Below are 25070 nucleotides of genomic sequence, written 5' to 3' on the forward strand. Positions count from 1 at the left end.
TAACTGGTGTCCCTGCTGTCACTCACTACCTAACGGGGGTCCCTGCTGTCACTCACTATCTAAACTAGGGTCCCTGCTGTCACTCACTACCTAATGGGGGTCCCTGCTGTCACTCACTACCTAACGGGGGTCCCTGCTGACAATCACTATTTAACTGGGGGTCCCTGCTGTCACTCACTATTTCACTGGGGGTCCCTGCTGTCACTCACTATTTAACTGGGGGTCCCTGCTGTCACTCACTACCTAACGGGGGTCCCTGCTGTCACTCACTACCTAAAGGGGGTCCCTGCTGCCACTCACTATTTAACTGGGGGTCCCTGCTGTCATTCACTATTTAACTGGGGTCCCTGCTGTCACTCACTACCTAATGGGGGTCCCCGCTGTCACTCACTATCTAAACGGGGGTCCCTGCTGTCACTCACTATTTAACTGGGGTCCCTGCTGTCACTCACTACCTAACGGGGGTCCCTGCTGTCACTCACTACCTAACGGGGGTCCCTGCTGTCACTCACTACCTAACGGGGGTCCCTGCTGTCGCTCACTACCTAACGGGGGTCCCTGCTGTCACTCACTATTTAACTGGGGGTCCCTGCTGTCACTCACTATTTAACTGGGGGTCCCTGCTGTCACTCACTATTTAACTGGGGTCCCTGCTGTCACTCACTACCTAACGGGGGTCCCTGTTGTCACTCACTATCTAAACGGGGGTCCCTGCCAGTGGCGGACATACGGCCGTGCAGGCCGTGCCGCCGCACGAGGGCCCCTGAAGTTCCGCTGCTTCAGGGGCCCATTAAGTATTGCAGTTTTTTTTTTTTAATTTTACCTTTTATTTTTATTTTAACCTGGGGGGCCCCTACTCCTGTCCTCCCCCCTCACATCGGCCCCCCCCTCCCTCTCATGCGATGCGGCGGGAGAGCAGAAAATACAGGAAGTCTCCGCCGGGGCTGCAGCAGACACTAGAGGCTGCTGCCGCTTGGTCTCCCGTGTCTCCAACTTTGTACACTGCTCGCTACTAAACCAGGAAGTAGCGAGCAGTGTACAAAGTTGGAGACACGGGAGACCAAGCGGCAGCAGCCTCTAGTGTCTGCTGCAGCCCCGGCGGAGACTTCCTGTATTTTCTGCTCTCCCGCCCGCCGCCGCCGCCGCGCATACCGGGAGGGGGGCCCCGAGGTGAGTGAGGGAGGATAGGAGTCGGGCCCCCCACCCGGATAGCTACACACCCATCCACCCGGCTACCTTACCCACCCGGCTACCCACACACTCACCCGGCTACCTACCCACCCGGATACCCACACACCCACCCGGCTACCTAACCACCCACCCAGCTACCTACCCGGCTACCTAACCACCCTGCTGGCTACCTACCCACCCGGCTACCCACACACCCGGATACCCACACACCCACCCGGCTACCTACCCGGCTACCTAACCACCCACCCGGCTACCTACCCACCCGGCTACCTACCCGGCTACCTAACCACCCTGCCGGCTACCCACCCACCCACCCGGCTACCTACCCGGCTACCTAACCACCGTGCCGGCTACCTACCCACCCACCCGGCTACCTACCCACTCGGCTACCTAACCACCCACCCGGCTACCTACCCACCCGGCTACCTACCCGGCTACCTAACCACCCACCCGACTACCTACCCACCCGGCTACCCACCCACCCGGCTACCTAACCACCCACACATCTACGCACTCACCCGGCTACCTACCCACCCGGCTACCTAGCCACCCACCCGTCTACCCACCCGGCTACCTACCCACCCAGCTACCTAACCACCCTGCCGGCTACCTACCCACCCACCCGGATACCTACCCACCCACCCGGCTACCTACCCACCCAGCTACCTACCCGGCTACCTAACCACCCACCCGGCTACCCACCCGGCTACCTAACCACCCACACATCTACCCACCCGGCTACCTAACCACCCACCCGTCTACCTACCCACCCAGCTACCTAACCACCCTGCCGGCTACCTACCCACCCGGCTACCTACCCACCCGGCTACCTACCCACCTGGCTACCTACCCACCTGGCTACCTACCCACCCGGCTACCTACCCACCTGGCTACCCACCCACCCGGCTACCCAACCACTCACCCGGCTACCTAACCACCCACCCGGCTACCTACACACCCACCCGGCTACCTACCCACCCACCAGGCTACCTACCTACCTACCCACCCGGCTACCTACCAACCCACCAGGCTACCTACCTAAAGACCCACCAGGCTACCTACCCACCCACCCAGCTACCTAACCACCCACCTACCCACCCACCAGGCTACCTACCCACCAGGCTACCCACCCGGCTACCCAGCCACCCACCAGGCTACTTACCCACCCGGCTAAGGGCTGCCTACCTACCTACCCACCAGGCTACCTATCCACCCAACCACCCATGGGAGCTGCGCGCTGGATGGAGGCTGGGACAGGAGGTCTGCTGCTGCAGGTGAGTAAATGGTTTTTTTTATTATTTATTTTAGCAGGTGTATGTTCTGGGCAGGTCTGCCACATGATTGCGTGTATGTTCTGGGCAGGTCTGCCACATGATTGCATGTATGTTCTGGGCAAATTTGCTACATGATTGCATGTGTTTTCTGGGCAAATCTGCCGACATGATTGCACGTATTTTCTGGGCATATCTGCCGACATGATTGCACGTATTTTCTGGGCATATCTGCCGACATGATTGCACGTATTTTCTGGGCATATCTGCCGACATGATTGCACGTATTTTCTGGGCATATCTGCCGACATGATTGCACGTATTTTCTGGGCATATCTGCCGACATGATTGCACGTATTTTCTGGGCATATCTGCCGACATGATTGCACGTATTTTCTGGGCATATCTGCCGACATGATTGCACGTATTTTCTGGGCATATCTGCCGACATGATTGCACGTATTTTCTGGGCATATCTGCCGACATGATTGCACGTATTTTCTGGGCATATCTGCTCACATTATGTGTATTTTCATGAGAAAACCTGCTCACATTATGTGAATTTTCTGGGGAAAGGGTCACCAAAACCTGGGCCCACTGTCTTTGCGTTGCACTTTTCAAGGGAACCTGAGGTGAGAATAATATTGAGGCTGCCATATTTCTCTCCTTTTAAGCAATACCAGTTGCCTGGTTGCCGTTCTGGTCCTCTGCCTCTTATTCTTTCAACCATAGACCCTGAACAAGCATGCAGCAGGTCAGGGGTTTCTGACAATATTGTCAGAACTGAGAAGATTAAGCTGCATGCTTGTTGCTGGTGTAATTCAGTTTATTACTGCAGCCAAATAGATCAGCAGGGCCGCCAGGCAACTAGTATTGTTTAAAAGGAAATAAATATGGCAGCCTCCATATCACTCTCACCCCGGGATCACTTTAAATTACAGTTAGCTCCGCCCTTATCCGGTCATTGCCACGCCCATTTTTTGCCGCGGCGCTACGCGACGCAGGTTCTATCCACACCCATTTTTTGCTGCGGCGTGCTTCGCGCGTCGTAGGTTATAGCCACGCCCATTTTTTGCCGCGGCGCGCTTCGCGCGCCGCAGGTCAGGGGGGCCCACAATTGATATTTTGCACAGGGGCCCACTGCTGCCTGTGTCCGCCACTGGTCCCTGCTGTCACTCACTATCTAAACGGGGGTCCCTGCTGTCACTCACTACCCAACTGGGGGTCCCTGCTGTCACTCACTACCCAACTGGGGGTCCCTGCTGTCACTCACTACCCAACTGGGGGTCCCTGCTGTCACTCACTACCCAACTGGGGGTTCCTGTCACTCACTACCTAACTGGGGGGTCCCTGTCACTACCTAACTGGGGGGTGCCAGTTACTGCCTACACTGGGGGGCTCCTGTCACTAACTGAACTGGGGGGCTCCTGTCACTACCTAAACTGGGGTACTCCTGGCGCTACCTTAACTAGGGGGCACCTGTCGCTACCTAAACTATCCAGGCCAGCCAGCCCAGCAACACCACCAGCCAACCAGCCCTTGTTGAGGGTCACATGATTGCTAACTGCGAGACTATGGAAAAAAAAATGAATCATCATCATATGAGACAATAGCATTAAACCTACTTTTTTAGCTTTTTAAAATAAAAAATAAAACTGGGAGGTTCTAAAAAAATGAATATATTTTTTCAGGAGTAGGATGGATAAAATTGTTTATCTTTTCAGTTTTTCAACTTGGATTCTCCATAATGCTCATATATGTGTTAAAACGTTTGTATAGTATTTAGTTTAAATTGCTGTTGCCACTTTGCGATAGATAAGTGACTTGTGGGTTGCAGTTTGGGCCTCCAAAAAGTTCGCCACCACTGTCCTAATCTAATGGACGATTGGCCCCACCCATGGCCACGCCCTCTTACTGCATGACCACGCCTGTTTTTGCCACGGCACGCTACGCGCGCCGCACATAGCCCCCACCTAGTGCCCCCAGGTGCCACTGATCTCCAAGGACCCTAGGAATGCCCCTGACCATAGGTATGGAAAGAAGTACTTTACAGTAAGAGTGGTTAAGATGTGGAATATCTTACTACACAACGTAGTCATGGCATATCCCATAAGTTCATTTAGAAAAGGCTTGGATACTTTACTTACTTTTATGTTTACTAGGTAGGTGTTGGGAAAACATATGATATTTTATTCTTGGTTTATATTATTATATTATAATTAAAGATATATAAAAGGTAATTTTGGCCCTTTACCTATTTACAGTAAATAGCTAGAAATCTAGCTATTTACTATAAATTGGTAAGGGGTCAAAATGAGTTTTATTTTTCCTATTTACCTAGGAGAGTGAGGACATCCGGGGTCCCCTTATTCTTAGTATAGCCCACGGCCTGTGTCCATATCCATAGAGGTAGTTACCACCACCATTTATCCAAGCACCCCTATGGGAATGAGCCTCTTGTCCTTGCCATACATAAGAAGGCTGTGTAAGAAGGGGGAAAGAGTCCATGCTGTGGACAATGTGGGCTGGTACTGGCACAAGAGCTAAAGTCTGGGGGCTATTCTGTTTTTTTGTTTTTTAATGTACAGTATTATGAGTGTAAAAAAAGATATGTATACAAAGATGACAGTTGCGCACTGAGGTGATAAGTGATGTGTGGACAGCTCAGAAAAAGTAATAGAAATCACCCAGGACATTTTCTAAAGCCATCTTGTAACGATTGAGGAATTATTTCCGTGGTCAGCGCACGGGACGCGCGCTGACACTGCGGAAATCCTCCACAAGCGTGTAATTAGACAGAACCCAGCTATGGTGCTATGCACCTGTAGAGGGTAATTCCCACCGGCAGATGGAGCTGTGGAGTGCAGACGAACACAGGCTCTGCACTGCCACAGATGCCAGATGGGAATTGCACGAGTTGAAGCAATGCAGGGCAAGATAGCCCTTAAAGAGAGAGGGCACAGAGACAGAATGTATGTGTGTCCACCAATCTAGTCGCCACCCAGTGACGGTGAACACACAACAACGAAAACGAAGTGGGAAGGCAATCGCAAGAGTGGCGATTGCCAATAGTGACACAAGACCGAATTAGACAGAGCACAAGTGTAGCAAGAAAGACATAGCAAATAACAACGATCAGAACATCAAGGAAAATAACAAACGCTAGCTAAACGCGAACACCGCACTCATTCGCAACAGCAAACGCGTTTAAGACATGATCACCGCGCGATAGGCGCCCAGTGATAATCGTGCCACCCTAACTAACCAATGTAACACAAACACGAAATGAAGAACGCGAACGCTTGCTAAACGGTTACCTCACCGAGCCTACAGCAAGCGTTCGTACCAGACAAGACAGACAGAAGGAGAAGCCAGCAGCAACCGTAGCTCTGGCCTACACTCCCAGACAGAGCACAGTAGGAACCACCGCCAATACCGCTAGGGCGAATGCGATCCAGACAGACAGACAGATGGGGCTACCAGTAGTAACCGCTGCTCTGGCTTGCACCCCTAAGGCAGAATACAGAAGGAACCACCGCTGCTACCGCTAGGGCGAATGCGATCCAAACAGACAGAACGATTTCCTGTCGACCGCCGCTGGCGACAAGACAATCGCAACAGAAAGACAGTACAAGGCAATACAGATAATACAACCTGACTGTGCTAGAAGGGATGCCTAGTGCAGTCCCAAGGAATTACTCTAAGATAATCTTAGCAAACAATAGAAAAGGCTGATATTCTAGGATAGTTGGCAGGAACAAACCATCATGACCAGCAAGGAATTCTGTGAGCAAATGGTATTTATACTGCAAGCCATCAAAGGAAGCAGCTAAGCATTTTGCATGACAAGTGTATGCAAATTCCTCACCAGCAGAGCAACTCTGAAACTTGCAAAGCGAAGAAAGCTCTCTTTTCCAGAGACCTGCAGCACTCAGACTTACAAAATGGTCAAACAGCTGTCTGCCTGTGCAGACAGCAGAGCAGATCATTACACATCTTTCCTGTGCTAAAGTCAATTAGTTCAAACAGGCATGGGAAGTGTTAATTTTACAACTGGATCAGCCACTAACTTGTGTGCAATGCAGGAGTAATAGGAGACTTAGGGTGGGCATACATCAGGTGACTTGGCGGCCGATCGATCATCCAATTCGAATATTATAATCAAATTGGATGAAAATTGGTGCCGCCAAGTGCATGCCTGACCGACAATGCGACCAATTTCGCGACGAAAATGGGTTGCATTCTCGATCACGCATGCTGCAAGATGTTGCTCAATCAGGTGCGTGGCGGTAACGGCATGCAATTTCCCGACAATCGACGAACGCGATGAAACCCCCGACATTTCCCATATCACAGTCTCCGTTAGAAGCCCAGTGATATAACAGAGGTTTACATGCTGAAATGTAAGGAAGCTGAAGTAAGCTTTTCCATTAATCCCTGCAATATTGAGAGCTGATATAAAAGATGTGTATTTTTTTCCACAGTGGTAAAGTTTCACTTTAATGGCACTTTTAACATTAGAGTATTGTTAGCTATCAGATAAAAAGAAATCTGAGAAGAAATGTTGCTTTTTAAATCTTTTGGACTAGCTAAAAATGGTATCAAACTTTAGCATTAATGGAACCTGACAATTTATGTTATAGTTGTAATGCTAAGAAGTAATGAATGAATTCCATAATCTTGCCAATATTCATACTGATGATACTTTAGAGTTCAGTGATATTGTACATGATGTGACTTATATTCCTTCTGATTTACAATATTCTGCTATATTGATATGGACAGTAATGATGTGATGGCACACTTCTGGCAAACAGCTGATGCTTTAGCATCACCATCACCAGAGATGGTTTTATATAGCAAATTTAAAGAGATACTGAAGCGAAAAAAAATGATGATATAATGAATTGTATGTGTAGTACGGATAATTACTAGAACATTAGTAGCAAAGAAAATATTCTCATATTTTTATTTTCAGTTATATAGTTGTTGTTGTTTTTTATAACATTTTCATTTGTCGTTTTCTAATATTTGCAGTTTGCACACAACTCATCATTCTAGATGATTTTACAGAGCAGGCAAGTGAGCTTTTGAACTGTTCTCTGAAGGAAAAAAACAACAACCCAGTGCCAGACACTTGAGATAACAAGCTTCAGAAGAAAGAGCTCTCTGCGACTTTGAAAGTCGTGGAGCTCAATGGCTCTTTTGCATAGATAACAACTGCAGTTTCTTAACTCTTCCTGTACTGGAAACAATATTAGATGTATGTCTCTGCTCCTAATGACTTATTTCTAAGCTGTACTATACATACAAATCATATCATAATTTTTTTTCCGCTTCAGTGTCTCTTTAAGGTATGAGAAACTGAAGTGAAAATACTGTAAATGTATCAAAGGATATTTTTGGAAATATCCAGTAAGGTTATGAAGACCCGGCCAGAAACACCAGAATTGCATATAATGGACTTAAAGAACACCTGAACTGAGAGGAATATGGAGGCTGACATATTGATTTCCTTTTAAACAATGCAAATGTCCTGGCTGCCCTCTTGATTCCCTGCCTCAAATACTTTTAGCCATCAACCATGAACAAACATAGATCGGGTGAATAATTGTATCAGATGTGTGATTGAGACACTACAGCAGCCAAAGGGACCAGCAGGATTGTCGGGCAACTGCTGTCGTTTAATAGGAACTAAATATGACAGCCGCCATACCCCTTTCAGTTCAGGTGTACTTTAAATGACACTAAAAAGTACCCCTTTAAGATCACTGCAAGCTATAATATCATCTGTGTAAAACTGAAGGCAATGGCACTGGATAGACAGTGGGCAGAGCCATGCTAGTACTCGCACAAGCTGTACCATTTATGGAATCACGCACATCCATTCTTTGCACTAGGGGTAAACACCCTTAAAGCGGGATTGTCAGCCACAGAATTAAATTCCATTTACTCACTGCTCGGTGTTTATTATGTAGTCTTCATGCAGTCTGTATTGTAAGCATTCCAATATAATCATAAACATATAACATATGGCAGAGTTTTACAGTACCTATAAACCATCACCATTAGATCTGCTATGCTATCTTCCTTTTCCTGTCATTATAGTGTTTTGAAGAGTTTGATCAGCAACACCATCCGCAGCTAACAGGGGTTCTTTAGCCTATACATCCATCTGAGGGTTCTCCAGACAGCATCCCAGCTGCTGCAGGCTGGGACGGAAGCAGGAGATTTGGGCGCATGAGACAAGTGGACAAAAAGGGCGCCTCATTCACTCCCATTATAAATATCGTTTACCGGGCGCCGAACAGGGAAAAAAAGGCGCCGGAGATTATTAACGTTTTAACAAACGGCGCCCGGAGATTTTTAAGGATTTATAACTATGTTTGTGATGATTTAACTTTACAAAATGAGCCCGTGACGAATAACGTTTATAAAGATACTAAATCACTATTTCTAAAACATTTCTAAAACATTATTATTCACCCCAAAAAATTAATTACATTTTTTTATTTACATTTTTTAATTATTAATGTCTGTAAAACATTATTATCCATAGGGGGTCTTAGGTTTAGGCACCAACAGGGGGGTCTTAGGTTTAGGCACCAACAGGGGGGTCTTAGGTTTAGGCACTAACAGGGGGGTCTTAGGTTTAGGCACCAACAGGGGGGTCTTAGGTTTAGGCACCAACTGGGGGGGTCTTAGGTTTAGGCACCAACAGGGGGGTCTTAGGTTTAGGCACCAACAGGGGGGTCTTAGGTTTAGGCACCAACTGGGGGGTCTTAGGTTTAGGCACCAACAGGGGGGTCTTAGGTTTAGGCACCAACTGGGGGGTCTTAGATTTAGGCACCAACAGGGGGGTCTTAGGTTTAGGCACCAACTGGGGGGTCTTAGGTTTAGGCACCAACTGGGGGGTCTTAGGTTTAGGCACCAACAGGGGGGTCTTAGGTTTAGGCACCAACAGGGGGTCTTAGGTTTAGGCACCAACTGGGGGGTCTTAGGTTTAGGCACCAACAGGGGGGTCTTAGGTTTAGGCACCCACAGGGGGGTCTTAGGTTTAGGCACCAACAGGGGGTCTAGGGGTTAGGGATAGGTACAGGGAGGGTTTTAACAAACATAAATATCAGTTTCAGTTTACAAATACGGAAGATTAACGTTTTAAGAATTGCCGATCTCATACACATTATTTAGTGATTTATAAATTCTTAAAACACTATTTCTAAATGAAATTCTACACAATATTTCAATAAACGATAATACTGTTTATCGTTTACACCACGCGCCCTTTTTTCCCGACGCCCTTTTTTGATGTACGCGGCTGGGACACAATCCCAGTCTGCAGCAGCTACAGTCCACAATATTTCACCTTGACCTGCACACAACATACCTGTAAATAATCATCCTTATTAACTTTCAGAAGGTCTTTTTGTTCTTCCACCTCTCTCATAGGGGTTGATTCACAAAACATATCTTATTAACCACTTGCCGACCGCACGCTTATACCGTGCGTCGGCAAAGTGGCAGCTGCAGGACCAGCGACGCAGTATTGCGTCGCCAGCTGCAGGCTGATTAATCAGGAAGCAGCCGCTCGCGCGAGCGGCTGCTCCCTGTGAATTCACGGCGGGGGGCTCCGTGAATAGCCTGCGGGCCGCCGATGGCGGCTCGCAGGCTAAATGTAAACACAAGCGGAAATAATCTGCTTTGTTTACATTGTACGGCGCTGCTGCGCAGCAGTGCCGTAAGGCAGATCGGCGATCCCCGGCCAATCAGCGGCCGGGGATCGCCGCCATGTGACAGGGGACAGCCTGTCACTGGCTGCACAGGACGGATAGCGTCCTGTGCAGCCCGGTTCACCAGGGGGGGCCAGGTAGGAGAGGGAGGGGGAGGATTTCGCCGCGGAGGGGGGCTTTGAGGTGCCCCCCCCCCGCAACACCCGGCAGGCAGGCAGGAGCGATCAGACCCCCCCAGCACATCATCCCCCTAGTGGGGAAAAAAGGGGGCGATCTGGTCGCTCTGCCTGCACCCTGATCTGTGCTGGGGGCTGCAGAGCCCACCCAGCACAGATCAGCTAAAACAGCGCTGGTCCTTAAGGGGGGGTAAAGGGTGGGTCCTCAAGTGGTTAATGATCTCACCTCACCTATTCACTCATGATTTCTCTTTCCTTATTTGTCTTATCTGATGATATATCTTTCCTTATGTAACCCAACTCATGATTTACCTCCTCTTGGGCCTATTGCACTAAAGGCCAGTAAATTTGCAGTGCCAGGCCCCTGGGAGCAGCAATTGTTACACTATAACGGCATACGGGTAATGTGCACATTCCTGTGGTAAGGTGATGCATAACACACATTATCATAGTAACAAAAATGTTACCTGAGTAACGTGCATATTAATAATAGTGTAACTGGCACTGCTACCCAGGTGTTACTACTGGCAAAATTGTTGTGCGCTGCCTTCACGTGGCAAATTAGCGGCCTTTCGCCCATAGTGCCTGATGCCCAAATTTTCAGAAAAGTTGCTGTGCGCAGTTAGAGCATGGCAATTTTACTCCTGTTTATCAGGAAGTAGCATGTAGCACTTAGAGATCGGACCTCAGCGGTGGAACACAGAGGTATGCCTGTGTTCCTGCCGCCACTGCTGCCACCTGATTAAAGGGACCCCGAGCAGTAATTAAAATCAAAACTTTCACTTACCTGGGGTTTCCTCCAGCCCACCGTAGGCCGTGAGGTCCCCTGCCGTCCTCCTGGCTCTTCTGCGGGTCCCGATGGCGGCTCTGTCGCTGGCGACACCTGGGTCGGGCCGACACTTCCTGATTTTGAATCCTTGGCGCCCGCTTCGTGTCATTGCGCTGTCCGCTCAGCATCAACACGGTGGCTGGCATGACAGTCCTGTGCATGCGCGGTTCAGAGGTAGAAAAACACACATGCGCAGTACTGTCACGCCGGCTGCCGTGATGACGATGAGCGGCCGGCGCGTTGACGTGAAGCGGGCCCCAAGGATTCAAAATCAGGAAGTGTCGGCCCGGGTGTCACCGGCAATGGAGCTGCCAGCGAGACCCGTAGAAGAGCGAGGAGGACGGCAGGGGACCATGCGGCCTACGGTGGGCTGGAGGAAGCCCCAGGTAAGTGAAAGTTTTGATTTTAATTACTGATCGAGGTCCCTTTAATGCTGGAGGGGGAGCGCTGAGGGGAGAGCCCGAGGTGAAGGGGGAAGTGGCTCCCCTCCCCGCCGATGTGGGGGCCAATGCTCTTCCCTCATGCTGCGTCCCCTCCTGCCCCCAAGACGGTGCCCTGAGCCTGCCGGGGGGGGCGTCCAGATTTTCACAGGGGGGCCCAGTGATTTCTAGTTACACCCCTGCTAATTCCAAGGAAGCAGTGTGTTTGGCCAGGGTAATGCATGCGTTGTTATTATTATTATTATTTATTGTATTTATAAAGCGCCAACATATTACGCAGCGCTGGACAATAAATATATACAATGATACAAGGATGACATACATAGGGTTATACACATAGAACAAAGTTATACATACAAATTGTACATGGTAATACACTTACACTACTTACACAAGGTAATGCAAATTACACTGTTTGCACAAAGTGTGCTCCTCCCCTGGCATTAATGCTGGTAAATTGCCATGTATTGCCTGCCCACTGCAACTTCGCCAGAAGTTAGTGCATCTGAGCCATTATCTGTTTTAACAACAGAAAACTATATAAATCATAAAGTATATACATTACATATACATTGGCCAGCAAAATATTTTAATTTGCACAGTGCCACTTGCAGTTTTCATTCTGTAAGCAACTATAAAGTTAATATCTATAATGGCACATAATTTGACTATCAAGGTCTAAGTACTAACCATGCTCATGAAAGAAACAACATTTCTTTGCTAGTTAAAGCCTAGATAGAACATTTGAATAAATGCTGTGTTTTAGACTGTGAACAATAAAATGCATGCTACATTAAGTAGTTAACAAGACTGTCATTTATATCTTGCGTTTTAAATTAGGATCACTTAGCAGCTATACTTTGACAGTTATGACAGATACAACAAAATTATATATTCATAAAAATATAAAGTACGCTACATAGTGATTATTAAACATAATCATAGGTGTACTCACTGTAACTGTGGTTTTACACGATTTAAATTCATTGAAAGTAAATTGGATTTTTAAAAACTATTCCCTCTAGCAGGCTAGTAACCATAACATAGTTCATTAAATTAGCCTTGCAGTGCAGAGAAATCAGTAAATGGATTAATTCAAAAACATCCAAGTAGAACTTTTTACTTACTAATCCTGACAGCCTAAACAAATACCTGGCAATACACATGTCAAACACCTTTAACTATATATTGGCCACGTATGCAAACGCAGGGGGGATTACAGTTGCCCAGAATCTCCCCTCTGCTCTAGGGAACTTAACAGAGTTAGGTATGAGCACAGCCCTGTGCCCTGCTGGGTGAATGTTTCACTTTCCCCTTCATTACCAATGTCGGCTGTCCTCATTATTATCTGTATCCAAACTGCTTCTGACCGATTCCGTTGTCAGTCGGACAGTTGGACGGGAAATTGCATTTATGTGTACCTAGCATGATGTCCTACCATATTATTATACTGTAATGTGTGTGGCTGAGGGAGAACTTTCAGGAAACCCCCCTTGAAAATCCTGGGTTTGCCCCTGGGTCAAATGCCTGTTGCTGACTGTTAACTGATCAGAAAGATTACCATTAATTATATGGAGCTGGTGTTATGTGGGACACCTTAAAGCTAACCCGAGCCAAAGCACAGGTTTTAAAAAACTGATTACCTGTAATAGAGGGAAGCCTCTGGATCGTATTGAGGCTTCCCTCAGTGGTCAAACACTCCCCTGTGCTGAGTGTGGCCTGCCTCCGCATGGGGACCATGCAGCTCCTCCTTCTGCATCATGTAGCCGCTCAAGCCCTCCCGCACATGCACAGTAGCATGGAGCTCGGGCTTACTGTGCATGTGTGATACAGGGAGAGGAGCCTTGTCGCTAATCTTCCTGGGTGCCACGCTCAGCTACGTGGGACAACAGTACACCAAGGGGAATCTCAATAGGATCCTGAGGCTTCCCTCTCTTTAGATAAGTATCTTATTATGTACTATAGCTTCGGCTCTGGTACACTTTAAACACTGCAGCCTACGGGTGTTTTCACCTCAAGGACGGAAGCGATTTTCCCTTTTCAGCACTCCTCCCATTAATTCGCCAATAACTTTATCACTACTGATCATATGTAGATCTATATCTTGTTTTTTTGCCACAAATTAGGCGTTTTGGGGGTGATACTGGCACTTTCAGAAGTCAGACATGAAAGGAGAGGTATGCAATACAGTAGTTACTTTATTTTCTGTGCATTTTATAGGGAAATACAAGAAGAAGAAAAAATACCCAATTTCTTCAATTCCATCCCATATCGTTTTGAAATAAGCAATTCTACTATAAATAAAATCCACACATTTTATTTAACCATTAGTCCCGGCTATCATAACATTTAGCAATCAATAGAACGTGAAATCCGGCACTGCAGTGCATTAATGTAGTTTAATTCAGCATAGAAAACATCACTAACACTCCATTGTGCACTTATCTGGTTGTGGCAAATACGGTCCTAATGTCAGGTGAGGTGGATGGTAGCGCGCCATGGGTATATATACCACCATTGTAGCAATAGGGGATGCAGAGGTTGTGACCGTACCGGGACCCCAGGACCAGAGGGGACCACTACGGGTCCTCCTTCATTCATTTATTAGCTTTTTATGGGTGTAAAACCCGCACTGAGCCTCAAGCTCCTTAGTTAAGTACCTATATAAACTCTTAGATTTTATACATTTTTTCTCCTGCACATTCATTTGAATGAAGCTAGTGGGTTTGGAGAAACTGAGATGTGTGCAACATGGTAACATAAAAGGTACTCTGTATCTGAGATTTTTAATTTACTCTGTAAACCGCTGAAGGATGTTGTAGAAGATAACATCTATTATACATAAGGCTGTTTTCATGGTGTGCAAGCTTTCAGTTTTTCCATATATGATTTGTCTGAGTTGCCTTTTTGTGCCTAAATGTACTTTAAAGTGGAGTTTATTTAAGATGTCCCACCTGACAGCATGTGCAAGTGTGTGCTCCATCGGTCAGGACTATACTGTAAGTGTTCTCATGCATGCAGTATGTCTGATTAGCTGACCTGTGATGATGAAATCACAGTAGACACTTCAGTGAGTGCAGTTCATAGCTACAGCCTTTGAGGTTGTGCAGACCAATCTCTCCATCTATGGGCACTATTATATTTTTATAATATGTTCAGACGGATGTTGTGAGTCATTGTATTAATAATGCAAAACTGGCACTTTCAGAAGTCAGACATGAAAGGAGAGGTATGCAATACATTACCTCTCTGTATCCATATTACAGCTAAGGCTAAAATGTATTTTTTGGGGGGTATGTGATGTTCTATAAAGTGTTATTGAATTACAGCCCCAACAATAGACGTTCATGTATCATTATTTTTGTACATGCCCTTTGTATCTCTGTGTTTTATTTCATGGGACCCAGCAATATAATTAGCTTTTTGGGGCCTTTTATTCACCACTTGATCCTATTTAAATGAAGCCTCTAGTGGTTTGAGTGAATTCTTTAAAGCCTGGAACAGTGTGCAGATGTCTGCCTGTTTAGCCACATGGCAGCATTGAGTCTTAAAAATCCCTGGAGTTTAACTCACAGCCATCAAGTTTTCTATGGCTCTTTTTCCAAAAAGAAAACTAATTTCGCTCCGAACAAGAACCTATTGTTTACCAGATTTATCTGGTACCTCTGCTGTCTGTTAGCATAGTAGAAATGCCAGAATCCCATTTACAAGTGCCCCGGCAAAACAGAGATGGCCTCCAAGAAATGTATGACAGATGGTCTTTGAATGATATTTTCAACCTCTGCCCTTGGGCTTGTTTGAAAGAGACGATCTGAATATATGTTCCAAAAGTTAAGCTTTTTGTTTGATATGTGATCATTCTATAATAACTGCAGTTATCCTCTTACTTTTTCCTTTAAGCACTCACCAAGTACTGATAGTCAGTAACATTACTGTATTGGGTGTAAAACCCACCCTATCATATCCCATGTTTCCATTTTCCTTTTTTGGTTTATAAAACCACACATTTCACTTGTATTTAAGCAGAACCGAAAACTAAGGGGCAAATTTATAATTGGTCATTAAATGTTTTTGTTGTTGTTGTTGTTTTTTTGCTGCTGCTTGCACCTCTTGATCAGGCAATGTTTCAGTCTATTCATTAAAGGACAACTGTAGTGAGAGGGATATGGAGGCCAGGGCTGGATTTCTGGAAAGCTCACAAAGGCACAGGCCTAGGGTGGCAGCTGGGCAAGGGGTGGCTGGACATGGAAGAGGGAGTGCTGTATATGAAAGACGAGGCTGCAAATGGAATACAAAGGTTGCAAATAAGGAGCAACACTTGGATATAGGGAGCTGCTGCCCAAGGAACCCGTATATAACTGAAGGGGACTGATGTACATGAATGTTAGATACCAAAAAAATACCAGTTGCCTGGCAGCTCTGCTGATCTATTTGGTTGCATTAGTGTCTGAATAACACTAGAAACAAGCTTGCAGCTAATCTTGCGAGATCTGAAAATACTGTAATGTCAGAAACACCTGATCTGCTGCATGCTTGTTCAGAGTCTATGGCTTAAAGTATTAGAGGCAGAGAAACATCAGGAGAGCCAGGCAACTGGTATTGCTTAAAAGGAAAAAAATATGGCAGCCTCCATATACCTCTCACTACAGTTGTCCTTTAAGGACCAAATATTGCTGTGCATAATGTGATGAGAGCCAATGGTTTCAATTCTATTGTGCTCCCTGCTTTCAAGTAGGGATGGTCAACGAAATGCAAATAATTTCGAGCTGGTGCAGCATTTTGCAAATTTTGTATGCAAATTTTGTATGCAAAATTATGTAGCTTGAAACTGAACCTGAAATCCTGCTAAGGTGAAATTCGATTGGTCCATTTTCAAGCTGCATAAATTTGCTTACAAAATTTGCCTAATCCTGCATCAACTAAAAACTATTTGCATCTCATTGACCATCCTTACTTACAGGCTCTCTACATCATGTGATGACTGATGAAAACCAATGGTGACAATTGTATTGTGCTCCCCACTTACAGGCTCTCTACACATCATGTGATGCAAAGTAGCTAATGACAAGTGAAGTAACGACAGTAGAAGATATAACATTCAGGTACTAGTTACTGCCACGTGCTGCGGTACAGTTAGATCTCCTGTGATGTCCTTTGAACATCAATACCAATGTCCAGATCCAGAAATCATTAAATTTGCTTTACATTGTAATACAGTCGTTTTCCTGCAGTACATGAAGATAAGAAAAAGAAGGTATGCACCTCACCTGCCAAGGAAGGTATTGTTTAAATGATCAGCCTTAAGGTGGCCATACACTGGTCGATTTGCCATCAGATTCGACCAAAAGATAGATCCCTCTCTGATCGAATCTGATCAGAGAGGGATCGTATGGCCACCTTACTGCAAACAGATTGTGAATCGATTTGATTTCAGCCTGAAACTGATCACAATCTGTGGAGCTGCCGTTGATGCCGCCAGCCCCCCCCCCCCCCCCTCCCCAGCATACATTACCTGTTCCGGCCGGCGCGAGTCCCCTGGTCCACCGCTGTCTTCTTCTCCGCCTAGTCCCGGCATCTTCTCCGCATCGGCTCCCGGCTGGCATCCGCGTATTGTATCATTAATGCTTAAAGGTGCCCATCTGTGATACAATCTTGATTGTACAATCTTACCAAATCTTTGTAGTAGAAGGATGGCAGAGTAAACTTGTGGTATGTGTATCCCAGGGGGTACTTATGACAGGTTCTAAGGATACAGGATACTTGTCCTTGTCCTAGACAATTCATTTTACCAAGAAGTTTTGATTTTTATAAAGTGAAAAATTCCATATATAGAAAACTGTGTTGCAATCTTTACCTATTTAGAAGCATTGTAATTTAATTGTATACACTCCCGCTGCTTTAATCCATAATATAACACATTCCTTGATTCCTCAGACATCCTAAGCACTATTTAAGAACCACAATAACAGAGGCCATATAATTACATCTAATGCTTACAATAACCTCTACATCCATTGTAAGCCTCTATCTCTGTTACTGACTAGCAGGGCTAAGCCCACAGCAAAGCACCACTACCCTTTGTTCATTTAAATGTCTGAGGATATTGCTAGCCCTAACTGCTGGCGAGATTTGTAACGGAATCAGGTCCAATTACAGCTGCCATAGATGTGATACTCGGACCAGTCATGCTGGCCTACGGTCAGCTGATTGGCGGACCTAGGTGTTAAGTGGTTTTACATGGAAACGGACGCTCGTTCGAGCTGCCTTTCCATGTCAGTTCACGGAGGGTGCTCGCAGGCGAAATGTAAACATGCAGGGAAGAAATCCCCACTGTTTACATCATACGGCGCTGCTGCGCTGCAGCGCCGTAAAGGAGATCGTGATCCCCGGCCTCTGATTGGCCGGGGATCGCAGCATTCTGATAGGCTGAAGCCTGCGGGAGAGGGAGGGAAGGATGGGGAGGCTGGGAATTGCTGTGGAGGGAGGCTTTGAAGAGCCACCCCCGCAAGGCACAAGTAGCCGGCGGCGATCGGACCCCCCCAGCAGGACATCCCCCTAGTGGGGAAAAAAGGGGGGAAATCTGATCACCCTGGCTGATTCCTGATCTGTGCTGTGGGCTGGAGAGCCCACGCAGCACAGATCTGCGCCAAATCAGACCAGTTGCACCACCAGGTAATTGACATTGATATTGACCACTAGGTCCTGAAGCAGTAATGATGAGCAGAAAATTCTTCTAACATGCAAAGCTCCACTTACCCACACAGGGGAAAAATGCAACTAATCAAAGCCACTGATGACCTATTTATCAGCTGCCTGCTAAGTAATTGGCAGCTAATGCTTTTGATTGGCTAAAGGTCCATGTGTACTTGCAATATTGGTTATGCAAAACAATCATTATTGATCATTTCAGATGACCTTTTCCCACACAAGCATGCTGGTCTGCTCTCTGCCAATCAGCATGTTCTGCTCTGTGTAGAGGGAATAGGGGAGAAGGCACGAGAGTAGAGTTGCCAATACCTGCTGCAGTACATAACAATAGTTATTAGGCTTGGTTTTCCTGCATACAGAATCACTAATGAGTTGGCTGTGAATGTCAGTTTATTTTACACAGCAAGGCACTCCTTTCAGTGTGCTACAATACATCACACGAAATCATAAATCATATTTCAGTGACTGGGATTAATAAACTGGAATATGTACTTTATCACTATTTCACGCTGGACCACTTTATTAAATAAGCCATATTATTAAAATACATATGTAGCACTGTGTGATGCAGATAAGGACATTTACATGGCATGCTAGCTTAATGATCTCATTTTCCTCTCCTTAGTTTGGATTCCATCCAAGAGATAAGTACAACTTTATACTTTTCTGTTTAAACCATGTCCTACCTTTTGTATATCAGAGTAAAGTGAGCTTGACTTCAAGCCCTGGTTGTTTTTTTCATAGGGTGTCACGCCAGAGTTTGAAAAGCAGCGCTAGATTAGGAATAATCATTTACTTATTGCTGGGAGTTTTATTGCACGCCATGGTGTACTTCTTATAAAGTCATAAACTGGATTTGCATTTTCCATAACAGACAAAATCAGATCAATCACCGAAGGAAAGGATTCACAACCTATTTCTCATCAGTTCTGGAATAAACTAATGAATTTAGTCCTTCTGAAAAGAGCAAGAGTGACAGCTCTAAATTTATGCTGCGCAAGATTTTGACAGGAGATACCATCTAATACTCTCGCCAGGCTTCAATCAAGTGCAGTGTGAGTTATTATGGAAATATTTTTATAAAATGTGAATAGGTCTTAATAAAGTTTAGGACAACTTTTATTAGATTTTTTTGCTATTCCCCCCCAAAAAATAAAGATATATATTTACTTATGTTACAATATGCTTAGTCAATATCTGACACATACTATGTGGCTGATTTTCTAAGGTATTGTACATGGCTTACCTGTGCATAATTATACGTCAACAGCTGTTGTTATAAGCAGATATGTGGAAGACAGGCAGAACTATAGCTGGACCTCGAATTATGAGTCCTTCCTGGTTGCTACAACTCGGAGGGTGAATAGTATTTAATGCCGCCTAGAATCTTAGCAAGAGCAGAGCGAGCTTTCTTTCAGCTCCCCCTGCACCCAACTGAGCCTGTGACAGCATAATACATATGTGTGTCTAACTCCTAGTCCTCAGTGCCTGACTGCTGGTCCTCTGTGGCTTACTGCTAGTTCTCTGGGCTTGACTGCTAATCTTCTATGACTTTCTCATGGGCGGCACTACAATGAGGCGTGTTGTAGCACTGCCCCCCCCAGTGAATTACTGTGCCCCACTGAGTGCCCTTCTCTCCCACTCAGTAATATACAGTTAACATTTTTGCAGGCTCAGCAGCGTAGAGTAAACAGGGTAGGGTCTGTAAAAAAACTCTCCATGTCAGCCTGAGTCTTAAAGGGAAGGTCCAAGCAAAAAAAAAAAAATGAGATTCACTTACCTGGGGCTTCTACCAGCCCCATGTAGCCATCCTGTGCCCTTGTAGTCACTCACTGCTGCTCCAGTCCCCCGCTGACAGCTTTCTGACCTCGGAGGTCAGGGCCAAATTGCGTACATTTTTACACATTCCCGCTAGTGCAGGAACATTAACACATACATTTTTACGCGTTAGTGGTGAAACACGTAAATTTTTGTTCCTGCACTAGCTGGAATGCGTAAAAATGTATGCAATGTGGCCCTGACCTCCGAGGTCAGAAAGCTGCCAGCGGGGGACTGGAGCAGCAGTGAGTGACTACAAGGGCACAGGATGGCTACATGGGGCTGGTAGAAGCCCCAGGTAAGTGAATCTCATTTTTTTTTTTTGCTTGAACCTTCCCTTTAAGTAAACCAAGGGTCTTATCTATTTGCCATAAATACCTCATAATTCTTGCAAGATCTCTTGTAATTAATGTATCTGGATGACACTTATATTTGCAACACAAAAAAATCTCTCTACCATCTTTTGATCATATGTTCTAACTGTGACGCTGGGTGTTTGGTGTGCACACAGAATACAATAAATCGAGGTCAGGTTAAAGCTAGGTCATACACGAGAAGTCAGAATTGTGCGGTACAGAAGGACTAAACGGAGCTAGGTCAAATAACAGGCTAATATCGTTACATGGGAAGTCAGATGGCTACAGTACAAGAGGGTCGAGACAAGTGCTAAGTCAATACACAGGCCGAGGTCGTACACATAGGATCAGATGGCTGAGGTACAGAAGGGATGAGACAGAGACAAGGTCGTTAGGCTAGCTGAGGTCTATAACAGGTATCAGATGACTGAGGTACAAAGGGATGAGACTTTAATCAGAGTGGTGAACTTGCCGGATCATACACAGAAATACAGCTCTCAAACAACTATCTCACTAGGATAAGGACCAAGAACCAGCGTACTGTTTAGTAAGAAGGCCAATGAGCAAGTGAATACTCTGGCCTTATATACCCAAAGGATAGATCCTAAGCCCACCCCCAGCACCTCCTGCAAAAAAGGTGTCAGCTGATGACATCACAATTGACACCTATGGACACGCCTTCTCAGCCTGTAAAGGCTGCTCTGTGCTGCGCGCGTCCGTCTGTTCCCACTGCGCACGCACACATGCTGAACCCCCTCCGCAGGGGTGCTGGGGATGCGACAGGAGGATTGTCAGCCAACAGGAATAGAGTCTGAAGAAGCTGAAAGCTTACTGTTTTACTTTTAAATTATCCAATAAACCGGAGCTTGTATTTTACAGACAGAATGTTTTGATTCAGGATAATAATAATAATCCTAATTCAAAACTTCCTGTCTATAAAATACAAGTTCTAGTCTCCAGAAAAAGCTTATCTACTAAGATAAGGAATGTACACACACAGTATTTCTCTCCCTTCTGCCTCTTCCCCTCCCCTTGTTTGTAGAGTCTTAAAACACAGGTTGGGGGATTGGAATAATTTGTCTGTGATCTGTCCACACAGGAGCAGCTTGCTAACAAGTAAGGATTAAAACATGCCAGCAAACTAGCTAAGTACATCTGTAGGTAACTTTTCTTCAATAATAGCAACATCATTTGGACAATCTGCATTGCTGAAAAGCCTCTGAGTTCAGTCTGTGATGTTTATATTTGGTTTGTTTCTACATTGCTGAACTAGTTAGCCTTCATTTTATCACATGATTTAGGCAAAAAAGATCTAAATCTTGCCATACAAAGATTGGTTTTGATCACCAAAATGGGCCCCACCAGCCAGCCATCGTGCCCCCTTTGTCCCTTTCCCACTAAATTTGAAGCTGGATCCGCCACAGTCTTCTGTGCCTGACTGCTTGTCTTTTGTGCCCACCTGCTAGTCCTAAATGCTAGTCCTCCATGCCTGAATGCTAGTCCTCTATGCCTGACTGCTAGTCCTCTGTGCCTGACTGCTAGTCCTCTGTGTCTGACTGCTAGTCCTCAGTGCCTTGATTGCTAGTCCTCTGTGAGTGAGTGAGTGAGTGAGTGAGTGAGTGAGTGAGTGAGTGAGTGAGTGAGTGAGTGAGTGAGTTGTGGATGTTGTATAATAATTGACTTTGGGGTGGAACAATACTATCTGGTTTTTACTAGTATTTGTATTGCTATGCTAGTCCTCTGTGACTGACTGCTAGTCCTCTGTGCCTGACTGCTAGTTCTCAGTGCCTGACTTCTAGTCCTCTGTACCCTACTGCTAGTCTTCTGAGCCCGACTGCTAGTCCTAAATGCTAGTCCTCTGTGCCTGACTGCTAGTACTCTGTGCCTGACTGCTAGTCCTCTGTGCCTGACTATTAATTAGTCATCTGACCCTGGTTGCTAGTCCTCAGTGCCTGACTGCTAGTTCTCAGTGCCTGACTTCTAGTCCTCTGTACCCTACTGCTAGTCTTCTGAGCCCGACTGCTAGTCCTAAATGCTAGTCCTCTGTGCCTGACTGCTAGTCCTCTGAACCTGAATGCTAGTCCTCAGTGCCTGACTATTAATTAGTCATCTGACCCTGGTTGCTAGTCCTCAGTGCCTGACTGCTAGCTGTAAGAAACTATTTTAGCTTATTTCAAGAAAGAACATTGTATTGGATTCAGAAACAGGAAGTCTTTTGAAGTCTTCTTCATTTCATTCTCATGATTAGACAGACATTGATGGTTTCTGATGGAATTGTTCCGACCGCCATTAATTTCTGTTTACAGAATTATACTGTATATAGCATTAATTTTACATACCATCAATCACTTATTTACAGAATACACACAGAAAACATACCACTTATAGGTGAAAACATTACATTGAACAACCCTGATTGGTTTGACACATTAGTTCGACCCATTGGAAAGTAACACCTCCATTTATTGTGATGTTTTGACCAGTCATCCTGAAAATATGAGATCACCTAAGTTTCAGCTGTCTGCATGGAGGGGCAAAGTCCACGTGGGACATTCAGTATTTGCTGACTCCAGCAAGATGTGTCTTATACACTAGCTAAAGTTAAAAGGGAATTCTTGTCTTGTCAAGAATATAACAGATTCACCCCCACAAAATAAAAACCTTGTTGCTCAGTGCCTCATCCTCTGTGCTGCCTTGCCTCCTCTCCCCCATCACTCACTCGCTTGCTGCCCTCTGTTTGAAGGATGATGGGCACTTAAGTTGCCCAATAGGAGTGCTGGGAGATGCACCACAGATTAGATCAATACGCCGGATGCATCAATGGAGTAGTGGGACTAATTTGTGCCACAAAAATGGGGAAGCGGGACTTTTTTCTCCCTCAGAAGTGGCAAAAATGCTGTGCCTTAGGGCTCTGCAGAACTCCAGTTGAGCATGGCTGACGTAAAGTATCCATTTAAAGTATATACTCACAGCATTCACCCTTCTACAACAAAGATTTGGTAAGATTGTACAATCAAGATTGTTTCACAGATGGGCACCTTTAAGCATTAATGATACAATCCAGCAGCCAATCGATCATTTCCTATCACCGCAGCAATCGATCAAAAATGATTGGTCGTGTCCCTTAATGGCAGAATTCCTGCTAGTCAATTCAATCAGATTAATAAAGTCGATATGTTTTTCAGATTATTATTATTATTATTATTATTTAGTATTTATATAGTGCCAACATCTTACGCAGAGTATACATTGTCTTCTCACTTAACTGTCCCTCAGAGGGGCTCAGAATCTAATCCCTACCATAGTCATATGTCTATATCGTGTAGTGTATGTATTGTAGTCTAGGGGCTATTTTAGGGGGGAAGCCAATTCACTTATCTGTATGTTTTGGGGATGTGGGAGGAAATCAGAGTGCCCGGAGGAAACCCACACAGACACAGGGAGAGCATACAAACTCCTTGTAGATGTTGACCTGGCTGTCAACTGTGGAGAAAAGTAAATATCGGTCCCCAGTTGAGTTGCAAAGCACATCACACTTTATTTCATCCCACCTAGACAGACGCAGCTAACAACAAATGGCGGCCTGCCTGCCAGCGCTGCAAGGTGAGAGCGCTAACCACTACGCCACCGTGCTGCCCAGATCTATCCCATCAGTCTGATTCAATTGGATAATGGGAATTTGATCATTAATGGGCATGACCAATTATTTCCGATTAATTTCCGATTAATTATGGCGGCAATCAGGGACGATTGATAAGCTGCTGGATTGTATACTGGGCACTTTAAGTCTGGAAGGGAATAACTTTTTCCAAGCTACTGACCCAATGCAAATCATGGAGAGAACCAGTAAGCCTTGCATCACAGGAGCTGAAGAGCTCCATCTGACTTTATGTTAAAGACACTGCACTATAAAGTATTTTTGCCTCATTAGACGTTCAAGATGATAAAAATTAGGCAGAAATTGTGATTAGCCCCGGCACTTCAGTTGTCCCACGATCGAAACAGAGGCAACATTCCATGATCGGGATAGGCGGTTTTGTCGTGATCGACCCGCCATCTTGGTTGTAATGTTGATCACAGGTCAATCACATGGTGGAACAGCATTGCAGATCAGTTGTGTATGGGCAGCTTTATACTGCCATAAATCAATCATTGCACCTGAAACACACCCACTGTCTATCAGCCAAAAATAACCAGATAAGGTAATGCCACATGTCACTTTAAGTTAATTGTAGATTGAATCACTGAGACATTGTACGGAGCATCAGATATCTTACGCTGGTCAGTGGCAATGGTTAAGGCTTCCCATAAACATTAGAAAGCAGTCATTTGTGTAGGTTACAAATTAGTTGCCATCATGACCAGAACCCTGCCCAGGAACAAAAATACTACTACTAATTATTATTATTATTATTTTAGTACTATATAGCCCCAACATCCCCAACATGGCAAATAACAATAAGATAGTATATAATACAAGCAATAACAAAGACAGTAGAGAGAATATACTATAGTGCACAGATAACGGTACAGTAGCACAGCTCATATTGT

Source organism: Hyperolius riggenbachi, chromosome 4, assembly GCF_040937935.1.
Source record: "Hyperolius riggenbachi isolate aHypRig1 chromosome 4, aHypRig1.pri, whole genome shotgun sequence".
NCBI lineage: Eukaryota > Metazoa > Chordata > Amphibia > Anura > Hyperoliidae > Hyperolius > Hyperolius riggenbachi.